This window comes from Salvelinus fontinalis, chromosome 9 (genome assembly GCF_029448725.1).
Source record: "Salvelinus fontinalis isolate EN_2023a chromosome 9, ASM2944872v1, whole genome shotgun sequence".
Taxonomy (NCBI): domain Eukaryota; kingdom Metazoa; phylum Chordata; class Actinopteri; order Salmoniformes; family Salmonidae; genus Salvelinus; species Salvelinus fontinalis.
The window spans coordinates 41,301,707-41,315,374 of record NC_074673.1 but is presented as its reverse complement, the minus strand read 5'-3'; the positions used below and the strand labels follow the sequence as shown (position 1 = coordinate 41,315,374).

Below are 13,668 nucleotides of genomic sequence, written 5' to 3'. Positions count from 1 at the left end.
TCCATTGATCATTTTTGTGTGATTTTATTGTCAGCACATTCAACTATGTAAAGGAAAAAGTATTTCATAAGAATATTTCATTCATTCAGATCTAGGATGTGTTATTTTAGTGTTCCCTTTATTTTTTTGAGCAGTGTATAATCTTGAATCCCAAATAAAACAGTATTGGACATGATCCAGAAATTAGGCGGACCTTGCAAAGCGTATAACAGCACAATACATTTGACAGTTTCAAGCGCTACAATACATGCAGCACATACAGTTGAAGTCGGAAGTTTACATAAATGAGTTTTAATGACTTCAACCCAAGTGTTTCAACCACTCCACAAATGTATTGTTAACTATAGTTTTGGCAAGTGAGTTAGGACATCTACTTTGTGCATGACAAGTCATTTTTCCTGAAGCTGGAGACTCATATCTCCCTCACCAGCTGTCAGAGCAGCTCACAGATCACTGCACATAGCCCATCCAACTACCTCATCCCCATACTGTATTTATCTTGCTCCTTTGCACCCCAGTATCTGTACTTGCACATTCATCTTCTGCACATCTATCACTCGTGTTCAATTGCTATATTGCAATTACTTCACCACCATGGCCTATTTATTGCCTTTACCTCCCTTATCCTACCTCATTTGCACACACTGTATCAACTTTTTCTACTATATGTTTGTTGATTCCATGTGTAACTCTGTGTTGTTGTATGTGTCAAACTGCTTTGCTTTATCTTGGCCAGGTTGTAGTTGTAAATGAGAACTTGTTCTCAACTAGCCTACCTGGTTAAATAAAGGTGAAAAAAATAAAAAGCACATTACTAATGCTACGGGGAAAGGGGATGCATGGGAGGGGGAGATTTGCTTTGAATGCCTATTGCAGTTGCAATTCACCTGCTTCCACATAGTGGAGAAATTCTAGCTGTAGCACCTTAAAATGTTTCTTTCAGTCTCCCCAAAAAAAACACACCCGACTTGTGACAATACAAATACATTATATATTTAAAAAAAATCTAAAATATTTTATCACAAATAGATGAAATGTATCAAACGTTCCACTGTAAACAGTACTCTGTTGACCCCAAATAATAACCAGAAAACTTAAGTTTTGTACATTATTATTTACAAATGTTTGGTAAGAGGAACGGCGTATGAAAACAGTTCCCTTCTTCTAACGGGGTGAGGTGTAGAGAGACATGCTAGTCCAGCGCAATGATGTCATGATCATCATCAGCTGAGGGTTGGCTCAGGTGTTGGCGCTTAGCTGAGGCCTCGCCTGTCTCAGCATCATGGAGCTTCCTCTTGTGGCTTCCTGACTCCATGCTGACAGCCATAGTGCTAGAGGACGGCGCCTCCTCGTCTGAATCAACTAGCAGAATGTCATTCTGTTCAGCAGGGGCTAAGAGGTGAAAGGAAAGCAAGAGGAAAACAAAGTCAGATTTACCTGTACCCCTTTAGATTTTACATTCAGCTACAGAAGAATCAACGCCTCATTCTTAGCACTATAAACAAATGGTTTAAGGACCGGACTGATTACTTATGACCAGGATTTGAATTATCAGATGTAGTCTAAAATAGTCAATTTCTGTAGACAATGTCAGTTTTGCTCACCTTTGGAAGAGGTAGACGGTTCTGCAGATTCTTTGTTGCCATTGGCAACGTTCTTTCCCTCTTGTGACCTGGTTGGGGTTGGGGCCTTGTCAGGGGCGTCACCCACCACCTCAAATTCCAAATCCTTCTCCAAGTCTTCACTTTTTCAACAGAAATACATTTACATTAGGGAAATACAAAGGCAAATACAGCACACAGAGAAATATATCCTTCTCTTACCAGTGAATCACATTAACCAGGAGTGTGTAATCCTGCAGAAAGTCATCCACTTGCAGACAGCTGCCATTTCAAATCCCAAAGTCAGACAGGAACTTGCAGTTGTTTGCTGTGAGAAGAAAATGGTGCGTGAAAAGATTTGTATACTGATAAGAGTATACCGTTTAGGGGTGGGCACAGTTAATCAAATATCCCAGACGTTAGTATTGGATTATTTGCAAGAGTATTCATGTTGGTGATCATGTGCCCACTGAAGCCGCTTGTTTATAGCTCAGAAGTGCAACCCGGTGTGGTCTGCTGCAATAGCCCTCTACAAGGTGTGGAAAACTTTCTACAGGGATGCTGGCCCATGTTGACTACCAAAGCTTCCCACAGTTGTGTCAAGTTGGCTGGATGTCCTTTGGGTGGTTGACCATTCTTGATACACATGGGAAACTATTGAGCGTGAAAAACCCAGCAGCGTTGCATTTCTTGACACAAACCAGTGCGCCTGGGCTGGCACCTGCTACCATACCCCGTTCAAAAGGCACTTAAATATTTTGTCTTGCCAATTCACCCTCTGAATGGCATACATACACAAGCCATGTCAACTGTTTTAAGGCTTTAAAAGAAAATACTATTTAACCGGTCTCCTTGTTATTCAGTCTGTTTAAGCTCTAAAGATCATATCACTCACCTATTTTAAAGACATAGGCTGTGAAAACTGGTAAGAACCGGTTTTTGTTTGTGTTAATACTTTAAGGGAGTAGAGCTAAGAATCTCATCTCTCATGTAAGCTTGCCTCCCTCTTGGAGGGGTAAGCAGTTCGGGGAGTGCCTCAATTAGCCTTGCTAGCTGGCTTAGTTGGCTAGCTACTTTGTCGATTTGATGTACAGTGGCAAGAAAAAGTATGTGAACGCCTAGGCTAATGACTTCTCCAAAAGCTAATTGGAGTCAGCTAACCTGGAGTACATTCATTGACACCAGATTGGAGATATTGGTTAGAGCTGCCCTGCCCCCCCCAAAAAAGCTCTCAATTTGAGTTTGCTATTCACAAGAAGCATTGCCTGATGTGAACCATGCCTCAAACAAAAGAGATCTCAGAAGACCCAAGATTAAGAACCGCTGACTTGCATAAAGCTGGAAAGGGTTACAAAAGTATCTCTAAAAGCCTTGATGTTCATCAGTCCACAGTAACACACATTGTCTAAAGTTGAGTTGTTTGGAAGGAACACACAACACTGTGTGGAGAAAGAGGCACAGCACACTAACATCAAAACCTCATCCCAACTGTAAATTATGGTGGAGGGAGCATCATGGTTTGGGGCTGCTTTGCTGCCTCAGGGCCTGGACAGCTTGCTATCAATGACAGAAAAATGAATTCAAGTTTATCAAGACATTTTGCAGGAGAACGTAAGGCTATCTGTCCACCAATTGAAGCTAAACAGAAGTTAGGTGATGTAACAGGACAACAACCCAAAACACAGAAGTAAATCAACAACAGAATGTCTTCAGATGAAAATATGCCTTCTGGAGTGGCCCAGTCGGAGTCCTGACCTCAACCCGATTGAGATGCTGTGGCATGACCTCAAGAGCGCTTCACACCAGACATCCCAAGAATTTTGCTGAACTGAAACGGTTTTGTAAAGAGGAATGGTCAAAAATTCCTCCTGACCGTCTGATTTGCAACTACAGAAAACATTTGCTTGAGGTTATTGTTGCCAAAGTAGGGTCAACCAGTTACTAAAACCAAGGGTTCACATACCTTTCCCACCCTGTTCTGTGATTGTTTACACAGTGTGTTCAATAAAGACATGAAAACGTATAGTGTGTTATTAGTTTAAACAGACTGTGTTTGTCTACTGTTGGGATTTAGATGAAGATCAGATCAAATTATGACCAATATATGCAGAAGTCCAGGTAATTCCAAAGGGTTCACATACTTTTTCTTGCCACTGTAGTTAAAACAGGCACTACCAGATGGTATGATAGATAACCTATAGCAGCAAGTTTGTCAAACTAGCATGACTATGGCTCCTTTCACTCTCCATCCCATCTCACATATTCCGGCCCCTGCCATTTCCCCACACTGCTGCAGCTCTCACTTGTCACGCAGCAAACAAAAGATGTTTTACAAAAAAAAAAACAGAATGTCATGATATTATTCAAACAGTACACACATTTCAAATGCAAACCCTTAACTGTTGAGTGCAATATGCAGTCCTCTACTGGTCTCCTTTGGGACAGTCTGATAATATTCTGTGATTGCCTCATACCTTCTGTTTCACCCTCCTCAGAGGAGATAAGGATTGTCCCTTTCCCATCCTCGATCTGCACATCTGGCGCCACCATACCAAACTTCTCCTTTAATATCTAACACAAAGAAACAAGAATCTTTCCCTGAACACATGGTTATGGAGCGGCAGGTAGCCTAGTGGATAGAGCGTTGGACTAGTTACCGAAATGTTGCAAGATCGAATCCCCAAGTCGACAAGGTAAAAATCTGTTGTTCCACCCCTGAACAAGGCAGTTAACCCACTGTTCCTAGACCGTCATTGAAAATAAGAATCTGTTCTTAACTCACTTGCCTAGTTAAATAACGGTATTAAAAAAATATAGATGCTGATCACATGTCACTGTCATGTTTGCAACAATGAAACAAGATTGGTTTTGTTTAGATTTTACATGCAACCCTCTAGTCAATATCTACATTGCTTTATCTCTGCCTCCCTAGTCAAAAATGTCTATCAGTCTGTGCATTTGTCTGGCTTTATCAGTCTGATTGTAAGCATGGTTACATGCAAAAAGGAGCCAAAGAGCCATGCATTACCTTGTCTTGAAGGGCCAGCACATGAGTTTTGTGCACATTCAGTTTGACTGTGACTTCTGGCTTGCTGGCGCACACATAACAGTTGGCACTGGGTGGGTCCAAAGCACACGGAACCAGCAGCTTTTTCCTGGGGTTGGGCTGCTTGTTCAGGAAGATCTAGGAACACAATACAGGAATAGGTTTCAGATCCCATTAGATATACACTAAACAGCCATAAGTTGCCATTAAAATTATTCTCAAGGTATCTGCAAGTTCAATGACGTTACATTTTTAAAATGGCACTTGGAATGCCATTTAATACCAACTTGGTGTCTGCACGCACCACACGCCAATATTCCTCTCCAGAAATGAGCACATATTGGCAAAAAGTTGTATTTTTGGGGGCTGACTCTTTCACCAAAAGGCTACAGCCTACATGGCTTATATTATCAGGCAGGTGTGCAATTTTAGGCTTACTGATGTAGCATAGTGGCTAGGCTATAGATGGGTAAAGCATGGGGTTGCCCATCTGCATTTGTTTAGGTTACCCCGATGGGCTAATCATTTTTATCACTTTTATTTATCTAGGCAAGTCAGTTAAGAACAAATTCTTATTTACAATGACGGCCTACCGCGGCCAAACCCAAACGACGCTGGAACAATTGTGTGTCGCCCTATGGGACTCCAATCACAGCCGGTTGCGATACAGCCTGAAATTGAACCAGGGTCTATAGTGACGCCTCTAGCACAGATGCAGTGTCTAGATCACAACCTAGATCAAACTAAGTGTTCAGAATTTTGGGTTCGATACCAAAACCAGCCTAGTATAATGATACTCAATATCATAATGATACCACTGTGAAAAAATGCCTTAAAGTCAAATATCCTGCACTATTACTCTCCATCTGGAGAGCTAGGCCACACAGGAGTCAGATTTAAAAGGTCCTGTTGAGCAGTGTGATAGAGTAGAGCTGGAACAAAAGTCTACACACTCAATAGCTCTGAGGTATTATGCTATAACAGCCTACAACCAAAAAGTTGAATAAATAATTCCTTCATTCCGTGAATCAGGTATAAAATGGCTATACTTCGAAGCAAGGTAGCTAAGCGGGAGAGTTCTAGACTGACTTGTTCCATTGCCAAGTAAGACATTTCAACTAACATGTTCAGGGAACGCATGATGGCTATTTTATGTGCAGCATGTCAAAACAGGATCCAGAATAATTACATTTATTTTTGGCCCAGAGAGATTAATTTGCCTGCATTGTTTGTGCATATTGGCCTAGGCCATGTCTATATGCTACATAAATCAAATGTTATGGTCACATGTGCCAAATACAACAGGTGTAGAATTTAGTGAAATGCTTGCTTACAATCCCTTTTCAACAATGCAGAGTTAAATTATAAAAATAGTAACAAGAGGAATGATCAATGCCAAGCGCGGCTGGATTGGTGTAAAGTTCACCGCCATTGGACTCTGGAGCAGTGGAAACACATTCTCTGGGACTGATGAATCACGCTCCACCATCCGGCAGTCTGATAGACGAATCTGTGTTTGGTGGATGTCAGGAGTACACTACCTGCCGAATGCTTTGTGCCAACTGTAAAGTTTGGTGGAGGAGGAATAATGGTCTGGGGCCGTTTTCCATGGTTTGGGCTAGGCCCCTTAGTTTCAGTGAATGGAAATCTTAACGCTACTGCATTCAATTACATTCTAGACAATTCTGTGCTTCCAACTTTGTGGAAACAGTTTGGGGAAGGCCTTTTCCTGTTTCATGAAATTGCCCATGTGTACAAAGCGAGGTTCATACAGAAATGGTTTGGCGGGATCGGTGTGGAAGAAGTTGACTGGTCTGACGCGCCCTTGACTTTTTAAGGACCCACAGTTGCACTGCAACCATCACGGCTACTATTACAGGGAATGATACAAAATGACAGGCAGGTAAGAGGGCTACACCAAAACCTTTCCTCCCCAAATGTATTTTGAAATAAATTCTGTGTTGTGTACTTAAAATTATGAGTTTTGAAAATACCTACTGTCAAACTTCCCCTGGGGTGTATTCATTAGTCGCACACCATAGCAAAACATTTAGCAACGGAAGCGGTTAGATCTAAACGGAAAGCGGTTTGCAACAAACAAGAGTTTCTATTGGACAAGTTCAGGTTTGTCCTGTTTGGCTTCTAGTTAATATGACAAAATGTAGGGCCTCCCGGGCCCCTAATATTTTGTCATATTAACTAGTCTCATCGCGCTCCAGCGACTCCTGTGGTGGGCCGGGCGCAGTGCGCGCTAACCAAGGGTGACAGGTACACGGTGTTTCCTCCGTCACATTGGTGCGGCTGGCTTCCGGGTTGGAGGCGCGCTGTGTTAAGAAGCAGTGCGGCTTGGTTGGGTTCTGCTTCGGAGGACGCATGGCTTTCGACCTTCGTCTCTCCCGAGCCCGTACGGGAGTTGTAGCGATGAGACAAGATAGTAATTACTAGCGATTGGATATCACGAAAATTGGGGAGAAAATGGGATAAAATTTCAAATAAAATACAAAATACAAAAAAATATTACAAAATGTTTGAAGGCTTACAACCACCCTTAGCAGAAAGGATCACTCCTGATTTCTCACCGTGCGACACTGCTCCACATCTCCTGAAAGAATCTTCAGTGCCTCCAGCACTATGAGGTCAGCAATGACTGCATTGGTCGTGGCAATCTCTGGGATGATGTTCCCTGCCATGGCTGCAAGGAACAATTTACAACACGTCAAAAAGCTTACTAGGGCCTCCCGGATGGCGCAGTGGTCTAGAGCACTGCATCACAGCGCTAGCTGTGCCACCAGAGACTGGGTTCGTGCCCAGGCTGTCGCAGCCGGCCGCGACCGGGAGGTCCGTGGGGCGACGCACAACTGCCCTAGCGTCGTCCGGGTTAGGGAGGGTTTGGCCGGTAGGGATATCCTTGTCTCATCGCGCACCAGTGACTCCTGTGGCGGGCCGGGCGCAGTGCGCGCTAGCCTGGTAGCCAGGTCCACGTGTTTCCTCCGGCACATTGGTGCGGCTGGCTTCCGGGTTGGAGGCGCGCTGTGTTAAGAAGCAGTGCGGCTTGGTTGGGTTGTGTTTCGGAGGACGCATGGCTTTCGACCTTCGTCTCTCCCGAGCCCGTACGGGAGTTGTGATGAGACAAGATAGTAATTACTAACAATTGGATACCACGAGATTGGGGAGAAAAAAAGGGGGTAAAATTATAATATAAAATAGCTTACTAGGAAACAGACCTAGCAAAATTGTAATCAAAAGTAAAATCACTTGTATTAATAATAAATCAAAACAACACTTTATTTTACAAACGCTAGACAGCCTTCACTCAAATATACCCACACTTGATGTCAAAACGGCTCTTCATGTTCATGCTGAAAATATACATGCGCAGGTTGGCGGCTGCTGTCACAAAGTCCATCGCTGGAGGGTCATCCTAACAACAAGAGAAAGAAGACAATCAAATGGACTGCCATAAAACTTGCAATGCAACTTTAAGCTTAAACTATGAGAGCATCATCTTCTCCGGTCTGTTGTACCTTGATAATATATTGTGTTCCAGTTTAGACCCTGCAGTTACCCATCCAAATCCATTCCCTGTGTGTCCTCACCTTGTCCCACACAAGCTCTGCTCCATCCCCTTTGTCAGCCAGCATGGAGCGCAGGGTTTCCACGCTGCGAGAGAAGAGCTGGCAGGGGCCTGCCACACCAAACACCTGCTGGTCCTTCAATCCCGTCCCAGTCGCCCTCTGGGGACACGCTATCACACAACCAGAGAGAGAGAAGGTGAGAATGACAAACCTAAACATCAAAGCAACTGTAACAAACCCAGAAAACGAATCAGAAAATCTTCAAATTCAATTGGTAGAAGATTTTCTAATTAAATGTCTTTCAATCAGAGAAAAAAAAAATGTCTTATTCAAATTGGAGCAATATAATATAGGATGCTAATATCTTACTAAGTTTCTGATGCTCAAGCCAATCCAGAGGCAGTGGGGCTTTCCTCTTCTTCCACAGCTTGTCCATGGTCAAGAGGTACTGGATGTCATCTTTAAAAAGCTGGAGGACCACAAATAGTCCTGGACTAGTAACTATTTCTATACATTTTAATAACCACAGCTTAGGGTAATAAGCTACTTGACAACAAGACATGGGGCCACATTCAAGCAGTCCTCTAGTAAATGCTTGGTCACCCTTTAGCCTACAGTACCTTGTTGAAGAGTTTGACTGGGTCGTAGCCAATGGAACGTCCCCAGTCCTTAGTGGACAAACGTTTGATGTCTCCATCCTGGTCAGATGCTGTGGCTCGGGCTTCAGTGTCTACAGGGTTCCCAGGGAATAGGCAACCAATATCCAATGGCATATATTATTATCCCAATGAAGCACAGAGTACACACGACTCAGTCTCAGTCCTCTGGTTCATGGAGGCCAGGGAGAGTGGCAGTTGGAGAATGTTCAAGTGTTTTGTTATACTCGCATGAAAGCTCTGGGTCAGCTGTGTCAGGGGACACCTCTTGATCTGCATCTTCCTCTCCAAAAAGCTGGCTGAGGTAGAGATGAAGATAGAACTGGATTGTCAATACCATGGACGTCAGCTCAACCAACCTGATAGCAATAACAGATCTCCGCCAGGAATCCCATCATTAACCCCCTATTGGATAAAATGAAAAATCATGATCTACTTCTCAATTGTTTACTACCAGAGAGATACAAGCACTTTTACTAGACTTACTTGAAGAGGTACTTTTTTTATACATGTTTTATGCTCTTGTAGGAAGCAATCACTCCCCTACTGCTGACTACAAATTATCTATAACTGAGCTAATAACTCACCACAAAAAAAGATAAGAACAAAATGTGCACACCTGGCTACATGCAACTCTTGCTTTGGTCTCAAAACAAACGCATCTACTCAGGACCGCTCATGCTGTAAACAGTTCAGTTTAAAGTAAATGCCACAGATCCATATATGGCATTGATCTATTTGCATATAGGCCTAATACAGCTCTGATTGGTTATGCTGCACCGGTCTGTGTAGAGTACGGTCTGAGTAGTGTGTGTCAATGCAATAGAATCCTACTCCGATGCGTTCTGCATACAACAAAATCTCTTGCATAGTTAGTTTTGCATAGTTCGATTTGTTTCAGTATGTTGCATTGAAAGGGGCTAATATTGCATTGATTCAATCACAATTTCCAGAGTAATGGGAAATGTTGAGTGTTAACAGGGAAACCTCTAGAAAGTTGTGTGAAGTTCAATCTCGTGCTTCTCTCCATGGGCTTATATTTCTTCTGTGTGGCAGTCCACGGGAGCTGTACGACTGCACGTAGCTTAGAGAGTACATTGGCTGGTGGTAAGACAAGGACCATAATAATTGCGAAAAGATACCAAATATACTCCACAAATAGACAAATTGACTAGGGATCAGTATTGAGGGTTTCATTAGGAAGGCATGAGATCCCACTATACCTTGATTGTCCAAGGCATTCATGAAGTTCCTGAAGAATTCCACATTGTAATCTGGACTGGGAAGGACAAAGGACATCTCAGTTTTCCCATCAGCAACTCATGGTGACAAACACACACAATAAAATATCATATGCACAAAGAACAATCATGCACATAACTACAGTAGCTAGTTGACTTACTTCATGATGCTGTCATGGTAGGCCGTGATATTGGCAGTAGGACAAAATTGCAGCACACTCTCTTTGGCCACCTGCAAGACAGCCACACGTTCATATATAGTAGGGGTTGGCAACAGGCAGCCCCCAAGAGTTAAGTAATAAAATAAAAAATATATAATAAATAAAATAAATGTAGCTTTGGGTCAAAAAGCCTAAATATCACCAGTTGTTCAGCATAAAACAATTTTGATTAAGGAAATCTGCTCCCAAGTATTCCCATAAATAAAAGGAGACATGTGATTGTGTCTCAATGTAATCAAGGAATGAAATTGTTATTTTCAAATACAATCTATTTTGGGGCTTGAATTGTGGTCATTTGCAAAGTGCAAATTGTTATAATTATGTTCCGGCATCGTGACTATCGGCACTGGGGATAAATAATAACTACAATTCTAGTTGGCTTCCCCTGACATAGTATTCTGGTTGTATAGCTACATAGTCTACAACAAAAGTGAGACTGGACCAAGAGGATCAAGCGGTGATGCATGTTTGTGAAAAGAAACATTGAGTTCCCTACCTGAGCCTTGGACTTCCCCACATGTTTCTTCTGGAACAGGAACTGTCTGTTCAGGTTGCTCACATCAATAATGTCCAGATCAATCTATAAGGAACAGATACAGCTAATTAAAATTCAAGTTAACAAGACAATTACAAATAACTACAAAAAAAGTACATCTTGATAGGTTCACTAAAGTGTGAATGTATGAAAGAATTGGCTACAAGCAGCAATGCATCTAGCTACCTAACAGAACTGCACATTATAAACACCTGAGGGGTAGAGTACAAAGCAAGATCAATGACTGACCAACCCTACAGCTAAGCTGATTTACACTGAGCTACACATTTTGGAATGGCAGTGTCAGCCAGCCAATCAGCTCATTTGTTGTTCAACGCGACATACCATAATGGCTGTTGTGGCTACTGCCAGCTAGTATGAGGACGAAAAGGGCAGTTTTCCAGGAAAAAGCAGCAGTATCTCAATCTTCGATGGAGCAGTGTCGATAAAGATAACATTTGGAGTGCAGTGGTATATTCCATCCCTGCATTGAGGTACATTTTCAGACCCATATCTCGCACCGGCTCCACCGAGTCTACGGGTGCATTCGTAAATACTCTCTGGCGCTCTATTCAGATATCAGAGCACTCTCTTCTGAGTGTGCCAGAGTGCAGAATAACTGATGAATTTACAAACACAAAGCATCTGTTGAATATGACCGGTGACAATAAACATCAGCAAAAATGTTAAATTAAATTGTCAACAGCACAGATAATCCCTAACGACCTATATAACATGAAAACAGCCTAACCAGCTCTGCTAGGGCAAATCAAAATGTATTTGTAACGTCCTGAATAAAACAGGTGTAGACCTTACCGGAAATGCTTACTTACAAGCACTTAACCAACAATGCAGTTCAAGAAATAGTTAAGAAAATATTTACTAAATAAAGTAAAAAATAAAAAGTAACAATAAAATGACATGACAATAACGAGGCTATATGCAGGGGGTACTGATACCGAGTCGACGTGCGGGAGAACAGGTCATTAGAGGTAATTTGCACATTTAGGTAGGGGTAAAGTTACTACGCATAGATAATAAACAGCGAGTAGCATCAGTGTAAAAACAGCCATTTGATTAATTGTTCATCAGTCTTATAGCTTGGGGGTAGAAGCTGTTAAGGAGCCTTTTGGACATAGACTTGACGCTCCAGTACAGCTTGCCGTGCAGTAGCAGAGAGAACAGTCTATGACTTGGGTGACTAGAGACTGACAATTTTGTAATTTTCTTCCTCTGTAAAAATGGTCAGGGTGAAGTGTTCTCTCATTTGTGCCTGGAAGCAGTTGTCTAGCTAGACAACTCGACAGTTAGCTTGGGTGCTTGACTACAGTTGTGAGGCCAGAACGCCCAGATCAACCCTACTCCTCGGCCAGAGTCCAGTGTGCACTCTGAACGCTAAGAGAGCGAAACGCTCTGAATTTACAAACGCCCCGAGGGCACTCTGACACTCCAGATTGAATTTAGTAACCCATCCTTTGCTTAAGACCCAGATCGCACTGGAGATAATTTACGTAGCCATGATTGTATTCTGACCCCTGCTGCCAGGTGTAAACAAGCAGCTAACGTTAACTTGCCGAAATATTCGGTAATAACTTCATTTTCTATAAAGAGCATGGTATATATAAATAAAAACTAGCCTTCAACAAACTGGTGTCGTGCCGAAAAGCAAACAGGTGTCGCACGGAGGGGCGCCACATTGAAACAAATTGCCAAACGGAAAACAGAAGACCAAAATGATTTCTGCTACTAAGATGAGTGAAATGTAGGCTACACTGACAACGGATTGAAGAGCAGAAATCTCAACTAGCAAGCAAGTCACAGCAATGAAGAACGCGAAGGGGGGAATATTCTAGCAGGGGGGAGATTTTTGGTACAACACCGGGAAAGATTAGAGACTCCTTAGTATTGACTAGCTAACGTTAGCAGACCACAAAGAAGTCAGAACATGGCGCGCAATTTACAATTTGGATGAAGTGACAACTTAACTAGGTAGTTTTCTGTTCATTCATGACTATGTAAAGAGATAACTTCACCACTTAAATATAGACAGGTCCATATGGACATGTTCGACTATAATTATTTTCAGATTAGCTAAATTTAGCTAGCTAGGCCTTTCATATCACCCTGGCTGTAGCGGCAAGTGTCCGCCCCCTGCACGATTTACCACCTCTATATTTTTGAAACCGGTGAGAACAACATTTTTCAAGAGCTCACAGCCAATTCCTCCAGCTCCGACCACCAGCACCCGGCAAGTGGATAAGGAGTCAGCGAGCTCTTTTCGGAGAGACCCCACTAGTTGTAACGGTACCATTGTTGACCGCTTCAAGACAGAAACTATAGAGGACGACACAGTAGCTTCTTCCTTGGTGGATTTTATATGGCGGTTGGCAACCAACTTTAGGGTGAATTACCGCCACCAACTGGACAGGAGTGTGGACCAGAGACAGTGAAGGTCTAACTCTTACCCAATATCGGCCTGAGGACTTCCCTGCCCCCACCTTTTCCTCGATTTTATACAGGTTTCTTCCCTTACTCTCCCTGTTCCACAACTCTTGCCACTTATTTTTAACCACTGCTCTTATTAATCCATTGGCTTCTACTTTACTGATTGACAATTCCATCTCAACATTAGGATGTTTAAGAGCCTGCTTAGCAATAATATCCACTTTTCTCCCACATGAGCTGGTACCCAGAGGAACATTACAAATACCCCCACCTGTTTCAAATTAAATTGTATTTGTCACATGCTCCGAATACCTTACCGTGAAATGCTTACTTACTTCACCCTATACA

General features: G+C 42.5%; 1 pseudogene; it reads right to left on the bottom strand.

Moving 5' to 3' along the window:
• Positions 1–99: 99 nt before the first annotated feature.
• LOC129862619 (SUMO-activating enzyme subunit 2-like) lies at positions 100–13,253 on the bottom strand (annotated as a pseudogene).
• Positions 13,254–13,668: the final 415 nt, after the last annotated feature.